The sequence below is a fragment of the Nicotiana sylvestris genome, chromosome 9 (assembly GCF_000393655.2).
Source record: "Nicotiana sylvestris chromosome 9, ASM39365v2, whole genome shotgun sequence".
NCBI lineage: Eukaryota > Viridiplantae > Streptophyta > Magnoliopsida > Solanales > Solanaceae > Nicotiana > Nicotiana sylvestris.
Window position 1 is genome coordinate 24318821 of NC_091065.1, and position 21145 is coordinate 24339965.

The 21145-nt window shown below is 35.7% G+C and overlaps 1 long non-coding RNA gene across 2 annotated transcripts; it reads left to right on the forward strand.

The window, feature by feature from the left end:
• The first annotated feature begins 883 nt into the window (after window positions 1-883).
• On the forward strand, window positions 884-19686 carry LOC104230137 (uncharacterized). Of its 2 annotated transcripts, XR_011402259.1 has the most exons (6): window positions 884-1209; window positions 16049-16163; window positions 17518-17642; window positions 18065-18176; window positions 19248-19329; window positions 19410-19686. It is a non-coding gene; the product is annotated as an uncharacterized lncRNA (long non-coding RNA). The 2 variants fall into 2 exon arrangements; XR_011402260.1 differs by lacking the exon at window positions 17518-17642.
• Window positions 19687-21145: the final 1459 nt, after the last annotated feature.

The following is a 21145-nucleotide window of genomic DNA, read 5'->3' on the forward strand; positions in this document are numbered from 1 at the left end:
CACATATCCTCATTTGTTTTAGACTGCAAGTTTATATCGACACTTGCATGATACAGTTTCATTACTCTTAAATTACTTATCGAGCTTAATTCACATATCTTCTTTAGGTGATAACGCTGACACAAATATGGAAGGCACAACATAGAGTACAATGGATGATAGTTGAGGCGAGTCATGGCTAACCCTTTTTTTATTTGTTTTACATAAATAGACAGTCATGTGAGGCCAATTGAATGTTATTATGCTATTTTCTAGCCCCGTCTGGCATTGTTTGTATATTTGGGCTGCTTACCAATTTTCAGATAGCCCTATTTACAAAGAAAACTTTTCCAAAAAAAAAATTTAAAAATCGTGGGAGTTAGATTATTATTCAATATTCGAGGATGAATGTTCCTAAGGGGGATTATGTTAACCCACATACTTTTGACGTCAATTGCATTGTTAATTAAATAAAGTAAGTCTGGAGCGTTTAAGATCTCTCCAAAAGTTTAAGAGAGGTTTATTGAGATGATAAGTAAGTTTCATAAGAATTCAGAGTTGTACGAATTAAAAAAATACTTTTCGACGAAGTTCGCCAAAGGGAAGTGGATTGTCATAGCCGTACTTTTGGGGAAAGAATAAGAGTGCTTAACATGACAATAAGGTCTTTTTATAATTTATTTGAATCATATAATAATTGTATGTTAAGTTTTGAAGTCAAGTAAGTTGTAAAATAAAAAATTTGTAAAAGTTGTCGCAAGATACATTTATAATCTTACTGAAATTTTGGTCTAATGTCACTGAGCTTTTCTATCATATTGAATTATAGGGTGATCCACCCGCCAATTTGAAGCTCTAAGAGTCTAGTTTTAACGCATTAAACTGTTTGTCGATACGATATTTGAGTAGAGAGATATTCGCAGTTTTGTGAGACTACACAAGTAGCTCCCTATGATACCCACTCTGGAAGGTGAAAATATTTAGATATATACCAAATGCCCACAACCCATTTTCATTCGTATTTTTTTACTATTTCCAGACCCAAAACACTCCCAAACACTCTCTATGAGTTCTCATATGATCCAAGGCCAAAATCAAAGGCTACCAAGTGAATCCAACCCCAAGAATCTCGTGGTGCTAGCTAAGAGTAGCTCTAGTGCGTTGTGGTGACGTTGAAGGTTGGTCTAAGTGAGAGTAAACTCATGTTTCGATCTGACCTTGTTGATTGAGGTAAGATATTACTTCCTCCATATTTTCTTGTGCTTGTAAAAGCCATGGCTAAGTTATAAGATTGAAAACCCGTGAGGTAAAGCCCGAAAATCATAGTTATGTTTGGTTATCTAGTATGGGACAGTTTTCAAGATTTTTAAAGGTTTGTTGTGACAGGAAAATTGGTGCAGTAGCTTGTGTAGGTTGTTGTTGCTGCTATGGACATAAGAAAATGTCTTAGAATTATAGTTCGTTAATCGTAAAACCAAGCTTGCGGCTCGTTATGATTGTTGAATTGTTTAAAGAGCTTGTTGAGAATGTTATTGTTGTTGAGCCGCTCGTTTGAATATTGGTAGTTAATGAATAAGGAAAATAAGGAGATAAATTAGAGTTGAAAAGGTTATATTGTTTTTGAGTTTCCATTGTTAAAGACTATGGAAGTTCTATGTACGCAAAGTGTCCGATGAAATGTCTAAATGAAACTAATAGTTTATTGAGTTGCTATTGATCCAAATCATTCGTATGATGTAGATTGCCGTTCATTAAGCGTTCGAGTACTTATTGTTGACATATGATTTTTGTCCCTCCCCAAATTTTTCACATTTTAGCACATAAATATTTAATTTAGCCTTAATGTAGCTATTTCAGCTTATTTTGACTCTTTTACTTTATTTTCGTCACAAAAATGAAAATTACAAAAGATATATATAAATTTTAGTTTATTTATTTCTCATAAACTTTAAAAAATACAAAAAATAGTACTTTATATTTTTATCTTTATATATATATATATATATATATATATAACGGAAATTGTAAAAAATAGTTTAATTAATGTGTTGTAGCTTTTTTTTTTAAAAAAAAACTTGGAAAAATATAAAAATAGTTTCGTTTTAATTGTCAGTTTTATTTTTATAGTTATTTTGCTTATGTAGGATTAATTAAATAAATTCATGTTTTCATTCTCGGTTCCGGGCAAAGAATAATATTCGGGTTCAAACGACCCATTTTTAGGCCTAATTTTCGAACCTAGCCTCCGAGCCCACCACACGTAGGGGACACAGACAAAACACAAGAACATGGGCACATGGACAAAGTAACATGGGAAGGCTTTTAAAATTGGACCACTTAGATTTAAGAGAAAAAAAAAAAGAAAAAGCATATAAAAACACCCTACATTTACATATACACTGATGAGCACATGAAAGGGGGGACTTAGACATTTTTTTTTTGAAAAAAAAAAGGGAAGACCACTACTGTTGGTCTTCTTCTCCATTTTTGGAGAAGAAGAAAAAAACCACCACGACCATAACTCCACCGCCTTCACGTCTCAAAACCACCATTGCCCGTCAACGGAAAAATCGTCCAGCGACCACCCTTCCACCTCCAGCAACCACCATCACCCCAGCTTCCTCTCCGTCTCACGACCACCATCAACAGCCCACCATCCCTCACGAACCAGAAGCAACGTCGTCAACCAAACAGTCCGTCGACCACCCTATCCTCCAGTCAGCGAGCTCCAGCTCCACCAAAACAGCCATCGCTGCTGCGCCATCACCTTCCTCGTCGTCCACCCAGACCACCCTCATCGTCGCCATAGACTCCCTCCGTTCGTCGCTACATCCGTCAACCGGACGAGCTCAACCTCACTATCGAGCAACCAGATCGTCCCCGTCATCCTTCTTCCAGTCGACAACCAATCAACCAGCCTCACGACCACCGGAGCCCCGTCGAGCAGCAGCTGTTGCTGCTGCTGTTGCTTCACGTTCTTCTCCTTCGAACACCATAACACCAGCCCCCAGGTCTCTAACCAATCAGCCCAGTTGTCGCTGTTTCTTCACTGTCGTCGCGCAGTCCGTCTGAGGTCGTCGTTTGAGTTGTGCTCGTGGTTTCCGGTCTAAGATCTTTGAGCTTGACATCGAGGTTCCAAGGTTCCGTCGTTGGAGAGGTTTCCGATAGTTGTCGGTCCAGTTTGGTTGTTGTTCTTGCTTCAAACAGGTGCATACACATTTCTAAACTTGTGATATTTGCTTAAATGGAATGAAAATGGCATGGATTTCCTATGAACTGTTTGTGTGTCGTCTTTGTTGAATTGCTTTTGATTTTACCATGGATATTATTACCTATTAGAATTGTTGTTCCATATTTGTTTAACCTCGGATGACTTCATTGTTATTTTGTTTATTTCGTTTTTCCTTTGAATTTTGTCTTATAAGATATGTTCCACAAAATGGGTACATGAAAGAAATAAGTTGCTGGATTTAGATTACAGCTTAACTATTAGTCTTCATGATTTAATTGTTAGTCTAATCTATAATTATTGCTTTACAATAGTCACAAAGTTTATATAAAAGAATAACGAACACCTAGTATACTTTTAGGCGCGCCTTTAATTTATTATCGTGATTACGGGTACGGTTCTCGTGACGTAGTTGTGATGCTTAATTTCTAAATTCGAGGGTGCATTTCATGTGACCCGGCTTCAATTTCGAACAAGGTTAAATAAAGCGTGTCGTGAACCACAGGTGCTATGGTTTGAGATGTTTTAAATAACCTTGAATTTTTTCGAAATGTTAAAAGCTATTAAAATAATAACACCCTTTTTGCTTTAACTTTTGTTTTAACTTTAACTTTTGCTTTAGCTTTAACTTTTGCTTTTGCTTTAACTTTTGCTTTTGTTTTCCCTTTAAGCTTTAACTTTTGCTTTTGGCTTTAGCTTTAGTTTAAACATATGTACAACATGTGCCTATTGTTATTTGAAGTATTTTTAAGTTTGTTGTCAGACGAGCCTCACCAAAAAAGTGCACAAACTGCGGGGCTCTCATAAATGTATATATTAAAAATACTTAGAATACGGGATGAGCCGTCTAGCGAACTTCACGGCTTTCCCCAAAGATAATAATGCGTTAGACTCTTTAAGCGCGATTTTAATTAAATTACATTCTTAAATTCGGGTGCGCATTTATGTGACCCAAATCCAAATCTCAACGGAGTCGGAATGTATTAACAACCACGAGTGCATTGATTTCGATGTGGTTCGAGATGCATTTTCACGACGTTGCAATTCTATTAAAAATAATAATAAAAGCGGTTTAAACTTAATAAAAGCACACAAGTTATAACATGTATTAAAATCAGATATTTAGCCATTATAATAATTTAAACGACCGTGCTAGAACCACGGGATCCGGGGGTGCCTAACACCTTCCCTCGGGTCAACAGAATTCCTTACTTAGAATTTCTGGTTCGCAGACTTCATTTGGAAAGTCGAATATTTTCCTCGAATTGGGATTCAAGATAAACCGGTGACTTGGGACACCAAAAGCCAAACCTTTCCCAAGCGGTGACTCTGAATTAAATAAATAATCTCATTTCGAATATTGTCACTTAAATTGGAAAAACTCTCTCACGCATTTACCCTTCGGGGTAGGCGCGCAAAAAGGAGGTGTGACAGCTCTGGCGACTCTGCTGGGGAAGAGAACCCAGAATCTCTGGTTCAGGGTTCAGAATTCGAGCTTAGATGAATTGTTATATTTGGCTTTATCTGTTATCTGATTTTTAGTTGTTGAGCCTAATGTGCTAAATGTTGCTCTTACCGCTTTGATATTATCTAAACTGTATATAAACTTGTCGAAACCCTCCTCTCTCATCATCTGCTGGACAAGTTACAAAGCCGGACGATCTCGCGGGTCCCCGGTACGTAGCCTCCTCCTCGACTCGAGTTGTCCGCTCGGGTACACAGTCTAGAACAAATGCCCAGGTTACGAACCTAGAATAACTCAGCTTCATGCCGGATCCCTAGTAGGAATGTTTGTTTGCATCACGTGCATTTGACTTTGGAGGCCCAACACAGGGGTTGGGTCTGTCTAGGACAGATGTGCCAAAATGAAAAGACCATCCTGATGCATCCTACTTGTTTTCTGTGCATTTATTTGTTTCGGGCTTACATGCTGACCGGCTTTGGAGAATTTGGAAAATTAAAAAAAAGGAGAGAAATAGAGTACGGAGGTTTGATTATCTGTTTTAGAAAAAAATCAACGTCCAAATAATGTCGAAACTCTGCCGAATTTTTTAGAAAAAAAAAAAAGAAAAAAAGAGTTTTGAAAAATGGTTTTGTTTGCAATGGAAAAAGAGTCTTGTTTTTCAAAAGAAGTTTGTTTTATCTGACCGAACTACGCAGGTCTGATTCTCACCGGATGTGAGATACGTAGGCAAACCTCATCGGTTCTCACTCGCTGGTGACTGGTTCATATCTCACCGGAGTCTGTTGTCTTGTTCACTGTGGAGTGAAAGAACGCACCCCCATGTGCACACAGGTCTGGTCAAGTGAAACGAGGGTGGAAAGAGGATGACCGACAGAGTGTATAAGAAGAGAGACGTCGTCGACGTCTTACCGGCAGTGAGAGGGGGAAAAGACAAGATAGAAAATAGAAGAGGCAAGGTTAGAGAGATGGGGGAAGAGAGGGAGAATGATGAGGAGGAGAGAGGAGAGAGGGGACTTTCCTGGGCAGAGGGTGGTCGCCGACGACTGGATTGGTCGCTGGTTTTGTTGCCATTTTGTTATCGTTACGGGAAGGGTCGCTGAATTGGTTGCTGGTTTTGTTACCGTTTATCACCTCTAAGAAGGAAAAATAAAAAGAAAAGATTCTATGCGCGTCTACAAAACAAAGAGTGAAAAATCACTTCATAGGGTGAAATTACAATGGATCCGCGAACTGGTTCAGAACTCCACTCCTTCACATGGATTAGAGTAAATAATTAGAAATAATGGGATAATATTGCCCAAAAAATTCATTTATAGCAATATGAAATTTTTCTAAAAAATCAACAAGTATTTTAACATTATCCCAATCCCCATTCGTAAGGTGCTCATCATCATCATTTACATGTCCATAATGTTGAGTTTATAGGGTTTCTATATTCATATGCAATAACCAAACTTTCATACATGTAATTCCATCTAGTTGGACAATGTTTAGGAATCTTTCTTTCTCTTAGGCCACATTCATCGCATCTTTTAAAATATTCTCTAAATCTACTTTTACGGTTTGAATGAAAAAGCCAGTTAAGAGCCATTTTAACTTTTTCAATTTGAAAATTTAAAATTCTTATACCATCACCCACAATTAAATGGTAAATATGAAAAATACATCTAACATAAAAAATATTACTAAATGCAGGATTTAGTGTAGTGGTAAGCAAGTCTATAGCATTTGTGTTATTAATAGCATTATCCATTGAAACCGACATTATTTTATCACTAATGCAAAAATATCTGCAAATATCCGTAACTGTGTTAGCAATAAACTGTCTTGTGTGATTTGAAGTAATTATGCGCCTTTGCATTATTTAATCCTCATCAATTCAATGATTGATAACTATAAGGTAATCACAGTCGTTGCCACTTCTACCAATATCAATTGTAATAGCAACACGACAATTTATATGAGTAAATAAAGAGTGCAAATATTGTTCATATTTATGCTTATACTTATAAATATTGTTCTTTACGGTTGTGCGAGGAAAACTTTTATAAGTAGGATTAAAAAAAATTCTAATATAATGCACAAACGAATGGTCAGAAGGAAAACTATAGGGTAAGCACATAACAGTTACCATTTTTTCCAATTCTTCCCGATCTTTTTTGGGATCATAATAAATACCACTGGTAATGGTGTTAATTCCCGATTGAAATTTATTTGAACCGGTACTAGGTCAGCCTGACTAGGACTAGGTACACTTTTTCCATCAGCCAAAGCTTTCAGACGTTCATATCTAACTCTATCTTTAGGGTATTTTTTTATGTGTCTAGTCAAAGTTCCCCCCTCCCCCCAACCTCCCGCGATCCAAAATATTTAAAAGCTAACTCCATACCACAAGTTTTACACTTAGCCTTATTCTGTGGAACTAGTTGAGTAAAAATGGACAAACAAGAGATGTTTCCTACCGTATGGTAGGTTGTCTAGAAAAAGGAGGGGCAGTAACAAGAGTATCAGATGGGTCATCATTTGGATTAGCAGCGTTATCACTAGTTGGAGTAACATCAGGAGCAGGACTAGTGGGTGTATCATCATCCGGTTGAGTTTCATCAAAATCAATTTCCTCGTCATCATTTTCATCAATAATATTATAATTATTAGAATAAAGAACATTCATTAATTTATAGTCTAATTGTTCACCGGGTGAAATATTATGGCAAAATTGGCTATCGGTAAATTGTAATAAACTATTATCGGTATCAAGAATAGCAGGTGTAGGATGAATATGTGATTTGATTTGATTCCAGGAGCCGAGGGCAGGGGAGGAGGAACAACAGTACCACTAGATTCGCCACTCTTGGATTTTTCCTTATTCGTATTTTTACAAAAAATATTTTTAAGGAAGACATCTTAATTAACCAAGTAATAGCAAATAAATAAAATAAACAAAAACTATAATATTAAGACTTAAGAGTTGGAACGAGTTTACCGAATTGACGAGCAACTTGTTGAAAATTGATTATCGTTGAAGACTTCAATTCACCAACTTCATACTTTTTTCACAAATTGTAACAACCTCAATATTTTTGTACTATTTGTTGGAATAAAGAAAGCAATAGTAACAAGTATAGAAGAAAATTAGAGAGAAATTGTGATAGATTGATATTGATTTTGTAAGAAAAATTAAAGAATGATGGTGTATTAATAGTTAAAAATAGGAAAAAAATGTAATTATAAAAAATTTGGGATTAAAACAAAGTTGGGGGAAAGGGGATTAAATGGCAATTTTTTAATGCCCAATGACTGTTTTTTTAAATAGCCAAACGGCTACTTTTTTTAAAAAAATTACCGTTTGGCTCGCCAAGGGATCGATCCAGTCCCGGTCCTTTGGCGGGCCAAGCAGTCCCGATTCTAACGGTTCAAGGGCAAAAATCGGCCTATGAGACCGGCCCAAGCCCACCTTTAACGGTCCTATCGGTCCTGACCCATTTATCCCATTTGGTCCGCGGTCTAGGGCCAGTTCCGTCCCTGGCCCAGACCGGCCCTTTTGCCAACCTTAGCAATATCTAAAGGTTGGGTTTGGGGTTTCATCCTCTAGCAGATATCATTTTTTCGGACTAGAATTAATAGCCCATGTACTGGGTTAGGCGTTTATATGATGGTAGTGTCGCGCATCTACAAATATAAGAATTTTTTTTAATATATAAATTTGAACACACACCTAAATCTTAAGATATTATTTTTAAATCTTATACTGGATGATTAAAACTATTTATTTTCTCAAACAAATGTTGAGAAAATAATCTTTATTAAGAATTTAATAAATATAACATTCAAATAAAATAACTTAGATATTATATCCATAAAGTACTAGGTTGTAAGGTGGTGGCTAGTAGAGACTGACTTGTGGTATTTGGCGGTGATAATGGATTATGGTGGTTGTTATACTGTGGAGTGATGGTGGTGATAGTAGATGTACAGGGTAAAATTGGAGTATATTAAATAATCGAATGACAACATGACACGTGAAATCGAAGACATGTAGAAAATAAATTGCGTAGTAACCAGTACCGGAAACAACAACTGCAATTGACGTCGGGCTGACCCCCAAAAGAATATGATCAAGTGAGCAGAATCAAATGCTTGCCATCGGATAACATTCAATGAAGAATAATCCCTGGCATTAATTAGTCAGCCGTTGAGAATATTTGCATTCATAGTCTGCCATTATATATTCATCAATGACCCTCTTTATTGTCATTTAAGAAGGGCTTGATCATAGGATCTTGTTTCCCCAGATATAGCTATAAATAGTAGACTCAACAGCTATTGTAATATACGAAAATCTTGGCAAAACTTATGCTATATTCCATTCTCAGGCTAAATAAAATACTTTACTTGCTCTTTATAATATTCTCATTTCTATCCCCGGAGGCATTGTTTTCGGAGCCAAGCTTATCATTTCTTTTGATTTTAACTAATTTGATCCAAAAATAATAAATAAACTATATTAAAAATAAGACTTAGCGGTTAAAATAAATAAATAATTGAGTTTACTTTTTTTCACCAATAAATAATTTCCCCTCAACTTTGAGTTTAGTTCATTAGAACAGAAATACGAATACGAAAACTTGGGGCGGTGAGGTTTCCCTGCAATTGTCAGGTGACAGTGAATGAGTTGCCCATCTAGTGAATCCAACCTCTGTCTGCTGTGTCTCTTGATCGGCAGTGGCCGCAATTGGAATGTGAAGGGCTCGAGTATGGTGTAAGTTGAACTTGTAACGGGCTTTCATTTACGTGTATTACATCATTGTGTAGTAATTACACGATCTAATAAGGCAGAATGCATAACTGGACCCTTAAATTTGGTATTTTTTGTCATATGAACAATTAAATATAGAGTTGTTCCCATCAGCCCCTTCAACTAAATCGCATTTGTGCCAATTAGACACTTTGTAGACCATCTGAGAAAAACTATTATAAAAATTAAATGAGTGTGTTACAGTTGTCTCTAACACCTTAAAATATTCCACGTTATAGAATTAACCTCCAAAACAAATTGAAACTCATTTTCAGAAAATGGAAAACCTGACCATCGGCTCTGGTGACTTAGTGCCCTAAAAAGCTCATTGAAAATTTCCTCCGTTCAACTTCATCTCACTTCTTCTTGTTTCGATTTCACTGAAATATCACGCTATTCTCTCTATTCTTCGTCTAAGTTGGTGTAGCTTACGAGTGCCGTGTAAAGAGAACAAGCATGCCAAATGAGAATAGTCAAATTCATGTACACTAAACTTTCTTTTAAAAAATAAAATTAAGAAGAAAAATGATGGGTTCACAGGAGGAAGAAGAGAAATAGAATGTAAGGTAAAAGTTAGCTTTAATTGGAATAATATATTAGAATATAATAATAATCAACAACCTTTTTCTCATGTTCACGCACCCTTTCTCACGCACTCAATCATGTCACTACGAAGTATCTAATTGACACAGATGTGATTTAGTTGAAGGGCCTAATGGAAACAACTCTATGTTTAGGTGTCCAAGTGATAAAAAAAGCCAAGTTTAAGGGCCAGTTATGTATTCTGCCATCTAATAACTACACGACATAAGCTGCTTGTTGGTTAATATAAAGTCATCACAGTGTAATGTCAACGTGATTATACAAATAGTAATTACAAAATTAGATATTTCTAGTTTTGAAAATAAATAGTCTCTTTATTCCACTTTATGTGACATAATTACTGTTTTGAGAATTAAAGGAATTTTCTTTTACCATAATCTGTTTTAAATACTTTTAACTGTTTTTGAATTGTTAACTTATAATATATTTTATATAGTTTTTAAATATATAATATTTCTTCCCCAAAAAACTCAAAGACCCTAAATTTAAATTTACACCAGAAAGTAAGTAGTTTGACCCTCACGAATTATGTCACATAAAGTAGAACGGAAAGAGTATTAAATATCAAAATAAGATACGAGTTTGTAAAGCTACCGTATCTTGGAATATAGGTAGACTTTACCAAAAATATGGTACAATAAATTAAAAGTATCTATGTAGGTATACCAATTAATTAGGATAAAGTTATAGTCACATTAAAGTGTCAATTTAGTTGAATATTTTTTAGGAATCTTTTGATTTTATCAGTGATTTATATATTAGTAAAAAATATTAACTTTTTTAATTAATTTTTATTTTATTTTATAATCTTAAATAAAGATAAACTTAAATAGAGTAATATGAAACTAGTGAACTCATATAGCCGGGTAAAACTTGATTATCTTGTTAAAAAAAGCCTATTTGCAACAGAAAATTTTAAATTTTTAAAAAAATATATAATTTGTTTTGGGAAAGTCACGTTTTCGTTCTCTTGGAGCGTGTACATGTAATTTGCCCCTTCAATTGACAAACAAGTCAAATGATTTAATTAGTTAGGATTACATTGAATCTAATGTTAATGTGGCTTTTCAATTCAAATCACTCATTAACTCATCAATAATTGCATTCTTATCTCTCTCTTTCCCATTCCCTAAACAAGTCATTAACATTTAATTACGCAAACTCCTTAAATTAAATATTACGCACATCACTTTCTCTCTGTGCATTTTGTTTGCGATCTCCCTCCGGTATCCACGCCCTCTTATGTTATCTTTTCAGCTGGATTCTCTCTTCAACTCTCTTCCTCCACTTCTCACTTAATTTTTCATTTTCCTCCACAATTTTCTTTTCCAATTAATCCAAATACCAAATCAATCTCAAGTCAACACAAATTCACTCTTCCATTCCAATTGACTCGATTTTTCTTCTGTGTTAGGAGCGTCGAAGGGCTGAATCTCATCGAATTGGGTATTCAAATGGTTGATTGCCGAAGTTTGATTGAGTTTTGTAGGGCATATGAGCAGCATAAAAACATTATCAAATTCAATTCCCACATCAACAAAAAAAACTCATATAATAATCAGAAAAATTCATTTTGCTGTGATCACTCACCTTTTGCTGTATCACTTGATGCATTTATATTACTCTTAGTACTCGGATCACTAGGGTTTCTATTAATCCCTTATTTCAAATTAATTTTCACCCAAATTTCCCCGATTATAGTTGAAGTTTTGATCGAGTTGATCAACAATTCTCCTGTAGCGTATTTCGTCGGATTGTTCGTGGCGTTGATCGGAGTAATAATTTTAATTGTAATTTGGGAAATTATTGATTTGAGATCGAGGAAGTGTGAGAATCCGAATTGCCAGGGTTTAAGGAGAGCAGTTGAATTTGATATACAGTTAGAATCTGAGGACTGCATAAAGTGTTTGCCATCGGATCGGGATTTGAATTCGAGCTCGTTTTATGATTATGGAGTGAAGCCGTTGGAGTTAGGGGAAGAACGAAAAGAGTTGGAGGCAGAGTTGAAGAGGATGGCGCCGCGTAATGGACGGACTGTGCTTATTTTCAGAGCTCCGTGTGGATGTCCTGCAGGTAGATTGGAAGTTTGGGGGAATAAGAAAATTCGTAGAATTAAGAATAAATGAATTTTTTTTGTAGTTTGTTGAAATTCTATGAATTATATGAATAAAGTAGGAGATACTGAATAGTTTGGACATTTTCTATTGACTCTTATGGAATAAGTAATGATCATTGGTGATTATGCTCTAGCAATAATATCTGTGATTATGGATCCGATTGCGTCTTGCATTCTGGGATAAAATTATCTAATGTTCTTCAATTAGCACTTTTACTATAAATTATGAAGTTAGCTTTCGTCAAAATTGTACGTCCTCAGATTTGTTATCATGCCAGTTTTTCTTGTTTGTAATTATCTTACAATCTTATTCAGTTGCATAGATTGCCAAGTCTAACAAAATGGCCAGGTTTTCTGATGCTTGTTGCCTCTCCTCCCCCTTTACTTTTGGTAATGCTTTATTCTGCTCCCATCTACTTGGTCAAGGGATAGATGAGTATAAAGAAGGAAGGAGAATTTTTTCCTTCTTTCTGTTATATAATCAAAACTAGTGTTGAGTAAGAACATAAATGTTGTTGAGTTTTTTTGGAATTCATTGCCCAGGACCGGTTTTATCTTTGTTTTTTTGTCCTCTCCTATGCAGTTCTGTGTGTTTCAATTCTGAAGTCTTGAACCTCACTGGACTGATTGTGCTCCTTATTGTTTGGTTGTCATCCTATTGGTCTTTTAATAAAATGCCGAAGTTCTCTGAAAATATATACCTGCAAATTACTCTGAGAAAGAATATAAGTACCTGTAAATTTCTGATTGGTGAAATAAAAAATATCTATATAATCAATATGGTTGTTTCATGTTTGTTGATTTGAAAACCGTGGAGCTGATAGCAAGCCTTTTCTAAATAATTTCATCATGTCTTTGCATGTGATGATGTATAGCATGAAGACAAGACATTTTCCGGCATCATCAATTCTTCTATCCTTTTGGTGTCAAAGTAACACGGGAGACACGAAATGGTAGTAAGATGACTGCAGTTCCAAATAATGACTATTAGAATGATAAAAAGAGAAAAAAAGGTTTAAAAAAGAGATTGTCATTGCACGATTGCTCCTTCCTTATGTCCTTTCTTACTTTTCTGCTCCCTTTGCAATTTTTACTTAAGGAGTCTGTTTTCAACCTCCATTTGTCTTTATTATACATCTTGCTAACTTCTGTATGTCGAGCAGAGATATTATCATGGGGTATTAGGTCCGATAGAGATGTGGACAGAAGCTTGCCTGATAGTTTAGGGATTGCTAATTTCCTCAGTTTGCCCAATTTATTTATCCTATGAAATTGGTGATGAGGAACATATGTTTGCATGTATCCGAGGATTGATATGTTTTGTTCCATTAGAGACTTTCTGATGTCTAGAATTCTTTTAAGTCACCCGATAAACCGATCTTTTCTTTCTCTGACTTGCTTCTTTTTAGTAATGTTATGTTTATCTCTTACTGCATTCAGATTCTTTAATTGGTACCAAAACCACGTAAGCAGGTAATAGAAAATTTCAGGATGAAAGAAGGTTTCCTAGTTTCGTTCACAATGAGCTAGCCTTGGCAATGCAATAGATGGACTTTGATGAAAATAAAGTAAACGTGCTACATATGAGGACTGCTAGGTATATCTTGTGCAGAATCTGGCTAGTCTGCGACCATTTTTTTGTTGAATTACATTCTAAATGGGTCTGCGACCTTTTTTTGGTTGAATTACATTCTAAATAGTTTGTAGCATTTGCAATGGATGATAGAAGGGAATAAACGTATCATTCTTCCTTCTCAAACAATTGTTAGTTTTAAAGCTCTTGGAATTAGAAGATGGAGTTCTTTGTGGCACTCATATACCTAGTGTCCTAGTCATTTGACTGGATATCCAAATGGTAATTTTAGGAGGATTTCTTGAGGTGTATCTTTTTTACTGACCAAAAAAAAAGATCCAGGTTTCCATTGACTCCCTTCTTCTTGTGCGTGAGAAGGAGATGAGGTCATTTACAATATGTTGACTAACAGGCACATAATCAGATAAACTTAGTTGCAACTGTTTCAACTGCAGGAAGTTGCCTTAGCTTGTTCATGTTGTAGTTCTCTTTTTTATAGGGGAAAGGTATGCTTGGCCCAAAGGATTTTTTTTTTTGGGAAAGAGGGGGGGGGGTGATCTAGACCTCTGGTTTACTTTGATTATCAAGCCAACATCATGGGGTCTAGGAGAGTTTTGCAGTGCAGGAGTTTGAAAGTCAACACATTCGAAAACTTTCCTTGGTTTTGAAAGCTCTACCTATGGGCAAGGAGGCACGAGATGTCTTTTATTCAAAATTTCTTAGTTAATTTTGGCATTATGCCAGGGAAGACCCAGTGAGAGGGGTAGTGGTGGACTTGTAGTTCCTTAAAGAAATTACCTTTGAGTTGTCTTCACTGTTATGAACTTTGGGATCTCTCTACCCTTTTCCCTTTAGTGTCCTCACACACACGCACATACACCAGGTATGAAAAGCATACCTCTACGATCAAAGTTAAGAAAGACACTGGATTGGTATGGTTTATATTAGGTGCTTAAAAACGAGATTAAACTTTCACAGGTATTTGTTCCAAAATTTCTCTTCAACTTCCCTGTTTCATACTCCAGGGATGGTTGGTGCAAGTTATGGTGTTTAGACATCTCCAAAGATGACGAACTTTTTCCTGCTCCCTTATTATAGGCATGGTCTTGCTTCTGCAAAATGTGGAGATTGAGTAGAACCTTGAGACTAGTAGCTATATGAAAAGAATAATTGAATATAATTTTTTGCTATGAATACGGGGAACATGTCTTAAGACTTATGATAATGCACGTATGGTGATATGCTGTTCCTTTTAAAAGCATGCTTCCTAATAGCTTCTGAGAAAGTACATTGATCGAACATTACAACTAAGAGGTGAATTATATCGAGTTTGCATGATCAAATTCCTATCCTGCCACTGACAAAGGCGTGCATTTAAGTGGAAAAGGGCAGAGGAGCAGACCCATTATTTATCGAGTTTCGAACCGTGCACCATTGGCTTCGGGATTATCAAAAACAAAAAACAAAGATCGTCAACCCCCCCCAAAAAAAAAAAAAAAATAAAAAAAATCTGGGTGTTCTTCAATTGTTGTGTGGTGGGGAGCTGCTCTTCACAAGGTGTAAACTGGAATTCCCAAATACTGATGCTCTCAACATTTTATCTAATTCTTTGAGTAATGTGTGTAAAAGCTGTTTGGTAAGAAGCTTGCTCCATGATTAGTAGTATATTTGTGGTTTGCTTCACGATGTCCGGTTAGAAATTGACTTTGCGTGACCAACTCAGTGTGGAGAATTTTTCCTTCAGCACCAAGCAGTAAACACATTTTTTGTTTTTGAAGGCTTTCTTTCTGTACCTAATGATTCTAGGATACCTCCCCTCCTCCCCCCCCCCCCCGATAAGCCATGTTATGCTGAATAGTGATAGTTTCTGAAAGAAATTGTTTGTTGTTTTGACTTGATCTCCAAGCAAACTAGAGCTTTGTTAGCCTTGTGGTTAGACAAAAATTGGTCGTCTAACCTCGAAGGTTCAGACCTTACCAAAAAAAAAAAAAATGCAAGCTGTGGAAAAGATTAAGCTTGAAGTCTATCTTTCTCCCTAAAATGAAATGAAGAATCGCATGCTACTATGAACTCATTTTTTGGTTAGTAGCATCTCCAGAAGTTTCATAAATCCACCATCTGTAGATGCCAATACATAGCTTTAGTTGATCTAGTTTCTGCTTGTTTATTGCTTAATTGACATGGAATATATACTTTTTTCCTTTTTGTTTATATAAGATAAAGAGTCGTCTTGCAAGAGATTGTGCTAATAAATCATCAAGACGACAAGTAAACTTTCTGACTTGTAGGTTGAAGGGACACATAAAAGAAAGTTGAATCTCGTCTTCAATAAAACAACCATCATTTTGTTCAAGTCAAATTAAGACACCAAGGTGCTTCGATGTGCAGAAACCAATCTCTCAGGTGTTTACCTACAGCTTTGGTCAACTTCTGAAAAATTATTCTATACAATTCGTTGCAATGCTTCGGAAAGTAGTACTTTATGATCATCTATGATTCTCTTATTTTTATATATATTTACTGAATGATTATTTGTTTTTTGAGCTGGTTATGATCACTTAAGTGTGCACATGATCTCCACCAGAAAGATTTAGCCTCCTGAAATTGACTAGCAAAAAAGTCATTGTCAGAAATGACCAATACATAAACACAGACGCACTACCAATACTTGGACCGGTTATGCCCAAAACTATCTTCTTGTAGTTTTTGCTTCCTCATTGTTTTTGCTTTACATTAACAAGGCACAGACCAATAGTTTGGACCTATCCTGGAATTGTAGCTTTTACTTGCTATAAAATCTTGAGCTGATAAAGTGTCCTGTCTAATGCATAAATTGTTCCTTTTGTTGATTCTAGTGTCCTCGGCATCCTGAAATGACCCTGAGATAATGTAACTCGATATTATTTGTCTCCCGTCTCCATAGATTATATTTTTGGTATGTGACTAAAGGATTTCCCATCCGCGTAGATGAAGAAGCATAGAGGGAGTCTTCCTATGAGAAACCATCAACTCTTTGAAGCAATCAGTCCTTGTTTCTCATATTTGAAATCAAAATACATTCCTCCATTTTCCAAACTTCAGTATCCTATTTCCTTCCTTTTCACAGGTGACAAACTAGGGGAATGATCTAGTGCAACATGAAAGACTTGAGTTAGTAGATATAAGGCTTACTTTACTGAATGGAGACTCGTATCGAGATAATGAGCATTAAACTGCAGGATTCCTAAGAGAAGCTCCAATTTCAAGACACCTCAAATTTGTATGGTACTAGCATCTGTCGCATATCGCTCCATCTGCATATGGATTTTTTGTCCCCCTGTGTTTGATCTTCAATTGTTTAAATAACTTTCCTTGAGCATAGTGAACTGTAGATAAAATGCATGGTGTGTCATATGATTGAAAGAAACAACATAGTGAAGTGTGCAGGAGAAGTCTAAGACTGTTTACTGTAGTCATACTTATCTACTTGAGCAATGATGTGGAAAGTATGTTCATTCTTTTATTTTTTTCTCATCTAAGACTGTTTTCGGAGAAATAATCATCTTTTGGGTGACACTGTGAAAAGTTGCCATTCTTTCATTTTGTCGAGCAAATTATCTTCCTTAGATTTCCTTATTGTTAATGCTGTGTCGGTGCTTGATTTTTGTCTAAGCAATTTGAGAAATATTTTACAAGGGCAGAACTATAAAAAAATTGTGTTTATACTTAATAAACACTATCCAAAATGAAGCATGTTATAATATCTAATGCTCTGTAGTGAACTACCATAAAGTTGAGGCAACTGAAAGGAAGGCTGACCCAGTTATCAGTCAACAAGTGAAACTGGCATAACCAGCTTACAACTAGCACTTGGTTGTTCTTATGATGGAACTGGTTGTTCAGGTTTGATCTTCTTTCGTGCATCAAACCTTTGCATGTCTTGTGTGTCTACATGTTGTAAACTGCCCTTCAAACTCATGTAATTCTGGACTTGGAGTTAGAGGTCCAATCTGAAATAAGCTATGCATTAATCTCACCTTTTGGAGCATCTGAGTTTTGTATATCCTGTAATTTGCTGTGTTCTTTTGCATGGTTCACAGTGACCAACCACTTTTGTCTCATTCCTTTTAGATGTCTATTATCTGCAGACATAGAAACCTATTCTTCCTGTCATTTGCTTTGTTAATATACATACCTTTTCATAAGTGACACAAAAGTGTATCGTCATGTAGTAACAATTGACTCTTTTAAGAAAAAATACATTGATTTATTACGGCTAAAAGTTTAGATGCTAATTCCTCTTGGGCTTCTATTCCTTTGCAAAGAATTGTATCATGTGGAAGGTTCAGAGTTAAGTTCAGATGCTACATTTCATTTGGGCTTCCATTCCTCTGTGAACAAGAGTTTTACGCTTCCATTCCGACTTTGTTCGTTCAGGTATAGATTGCATCATTGTCTTTTATTTTTTCATTGCTTCAAATGCTGAAATTCACTTGGACTTCCATTCCTCTGCATAGAATTGTATCAAGTGTTTTAGACATACATTTTTGTTCAGGTTATACTTTTGAACATATTCTCTCTTATTTATTTTTTTAGTTCCGATGCTAAGTTTCTCTTTGGGCTTCCATTTCTGCAAAGAAGAATTCGGGTTTAGACTTCATTCCATCTTTGTTCAAGCTATGCTTTCATTATTTTCTTTTATTTTTTCCGTTGCCTGTCTTTGTTTTGGTGTTTTTATCTATGAATCAGGATTGACTTTTGAAGTTACTAGTTGTCTCTCGCTTTTGTTTATTTTTATTGTTTGAGTGGGTGTTGTGAGGCTAGGACTCTTAGGGGTCGTTTGGTTGAGAAATAAGTTATCCCATGATTAATTATCCGGTATTAGTTGTCCTGGGATTAGTTATTCCACCCTCTCATAGGGATAAAAAAACACTGCAATCCCGAGATAACTGATCCGGGGATTAGTTATACCACAATTTTATTCCAATCAAACATGGAATAAACTCATCTCAAATTTAATCCTGAGATTAATATACCTAATCTCTCATACCAAACGAGCCCTTAGAGTCTGTATTTTTCAAGGGCATCCTTGCTTAATCGTGTTTTCTACCTGGAGAAGCTGCAAGAAACAAAGAAAAAAAGAAAGATGAAAAGGCGTTCATTTAGTTAGTGCAAGGCAAACAGATGCAGCAGTTCCCAACTGCATTATGCCTTTCCATCATGACTGCCTTCCAGAAAGCTCCCAATGGTCTACTTCTTTCTGATATCATAGATAAATTAGCTCAGCACTAGTGTCTGAACTTGTTTCTGTTGTATGCAAGACCTATCTACACTTGCTTCTGGTTTATGCAAGATCTATCAGACTTTCATGGACTTGTTCAAGAGGGATTGTGTTTCTCGTGGTGTTCATAGACTTAACTTAATGTTGTTCTTATGAGTGGTGCTGCGAAGCATTTCAGGAAGCACGACACCTTGGCTTTCATCTCATATTAATGATTTTGCACCTAGGTGTATATTCCAACATTCAATGAAGTGTGTGAAACCATGAGAGAATGAAGGTTCAAAATGCAGTAGAGACAATTGACATTAGGTAATTTCTTCACATCTGGCCTAAAACTTAGTAGGTAAAACCTAGTATCTGTGTCGATAAAATAGTTGATGTTGTTGCAGGACACCACCATTATTTGGAAAAAAAAAAAAGAGAGGAAAGAAGCAGGGGGCGTATCTAGGGGGGTTTCATGGGGCACATGAATCCATGCTCCCCGCCCTAAATCATGTATAGTAGTGATATACTTTTTTTCAAAAATATTTAAATATATGTGTGTGCACCCATGCTCAAAGTATTATATGATGCGATGGTTATTGGGTGTACATCTGTAGGTGATGTTGTGAGTTTAAATCTTATGTCAATCTTGTTGTTTTTTCCTTTTTTTTTTCTAGAAGTAGACTCCCCCGAGAGGTGGACATGTCTGGTGTTATTTTTTAAGTTCTTTTTCTTTTTATTTCTTTTTTTGTTTGGTTTATTCTTTCAAAATTTTCATTGAAATTCCTATTTTTCTTTTGTCGCTGTAAAATCTTATATGATTAAACAAAATGTATTAAAACTAGGTTCAACTGATCTCAATATTTTCAACATGAAAAATAGACATATATGTAAGAAAATTATTATTTTTTAAAAATAATAATTTTGAACTTATACTTCCAAAACTGCAATGGGTACTCAATCATAAGAACTAAAGGTTGAACCCGTAAAATTTATATTTTGGCTCCACCTCATTTTAATAGTGTACCCATCTGCATTCATCTTGCCAAAATCCTGGATCCGCCTATGGAAAGAAGTAATGGTTCTAATTTTTTAATTTTTCCTCTGGTTAGTGTGTGTGCCTGCAAATCTGGCTATTTGGCCTGGGTTGATAGGGTTTACACCTGGCCGACACAAATTTGAGGCAGTTCAAGTTTATGCACGTACAATTAAACTAGAGCCGCTAGTCCAGTGGCTGGTGCAACCGCATAAGATGAACAAGTCTCAGAATTCGCAAGTTTATGCCCAAAGCTTTTACAACCAAGTACGAGAATTTTGTTACACATTCCTAATGTTTCACTGGAAACAGAATTTCGTGGAAGTACAAGTGTGTTTTTGCTTAATAAGCATTTTCTTCAGTACAACAATAAATCTTTGAGGAATATTAGAAAATGAGTTATTCAAATTATACTCACCTTTATAGATTCTACAGTAAACGAATATTATACATAGTGTTATTCTTTTCAATCTCAAACATAGAGAAGATTTAAAGATGTACAATTCAAGGAGGATGAACGCGCAAGCATAATCCAATGGGGCATTTGCATCTATACCCGCTTTTTGTGTCACGTTTTAATTTGTGTCCGTTTTGCAAAAAAAATTGCAAGCGTACCCGCTTTTTCACATAACTTCAGCATACGGGGCTGAAGTAGCAAAGACAATCACGCAAAACTTCAGCATTCTAGTAGCCGGGCCTGAAGTTCAGTTCTAGAGCTGAAATTTTTGTTTTGTAACTGTCGAGCTTCAGCTCTAGAGCTAAAGTTTTTATTTGTAACTGGCGAACTTCAGCTCTAGAACTGAAGTTTTTGTTTGTAAGCTTCAGCTCTAGAGCTGAAGTTTTTGTTTTGTAACTGTCGAACTTCAGCTCTAGAACTGAAGTTTTTGTTTGTAACTGGCAAGTTTTTGTTTGTAAGCTTCAGCTCTAGAGCTGAAGTTTTTGTTTTGTAACTGTCGAACTTCGCTCTAGAGCTGAAGTTTTTGTTTGTAAGCTGTTTTGTAACTGAGAAACTTCAGCTCTTTTGTCTTTGTAACTGGGGAACTTCAGCTATAGAGCTGAAATTTTTGTTTGTTTATAATTTCATTTGCTACACCATCTTGACCAAAC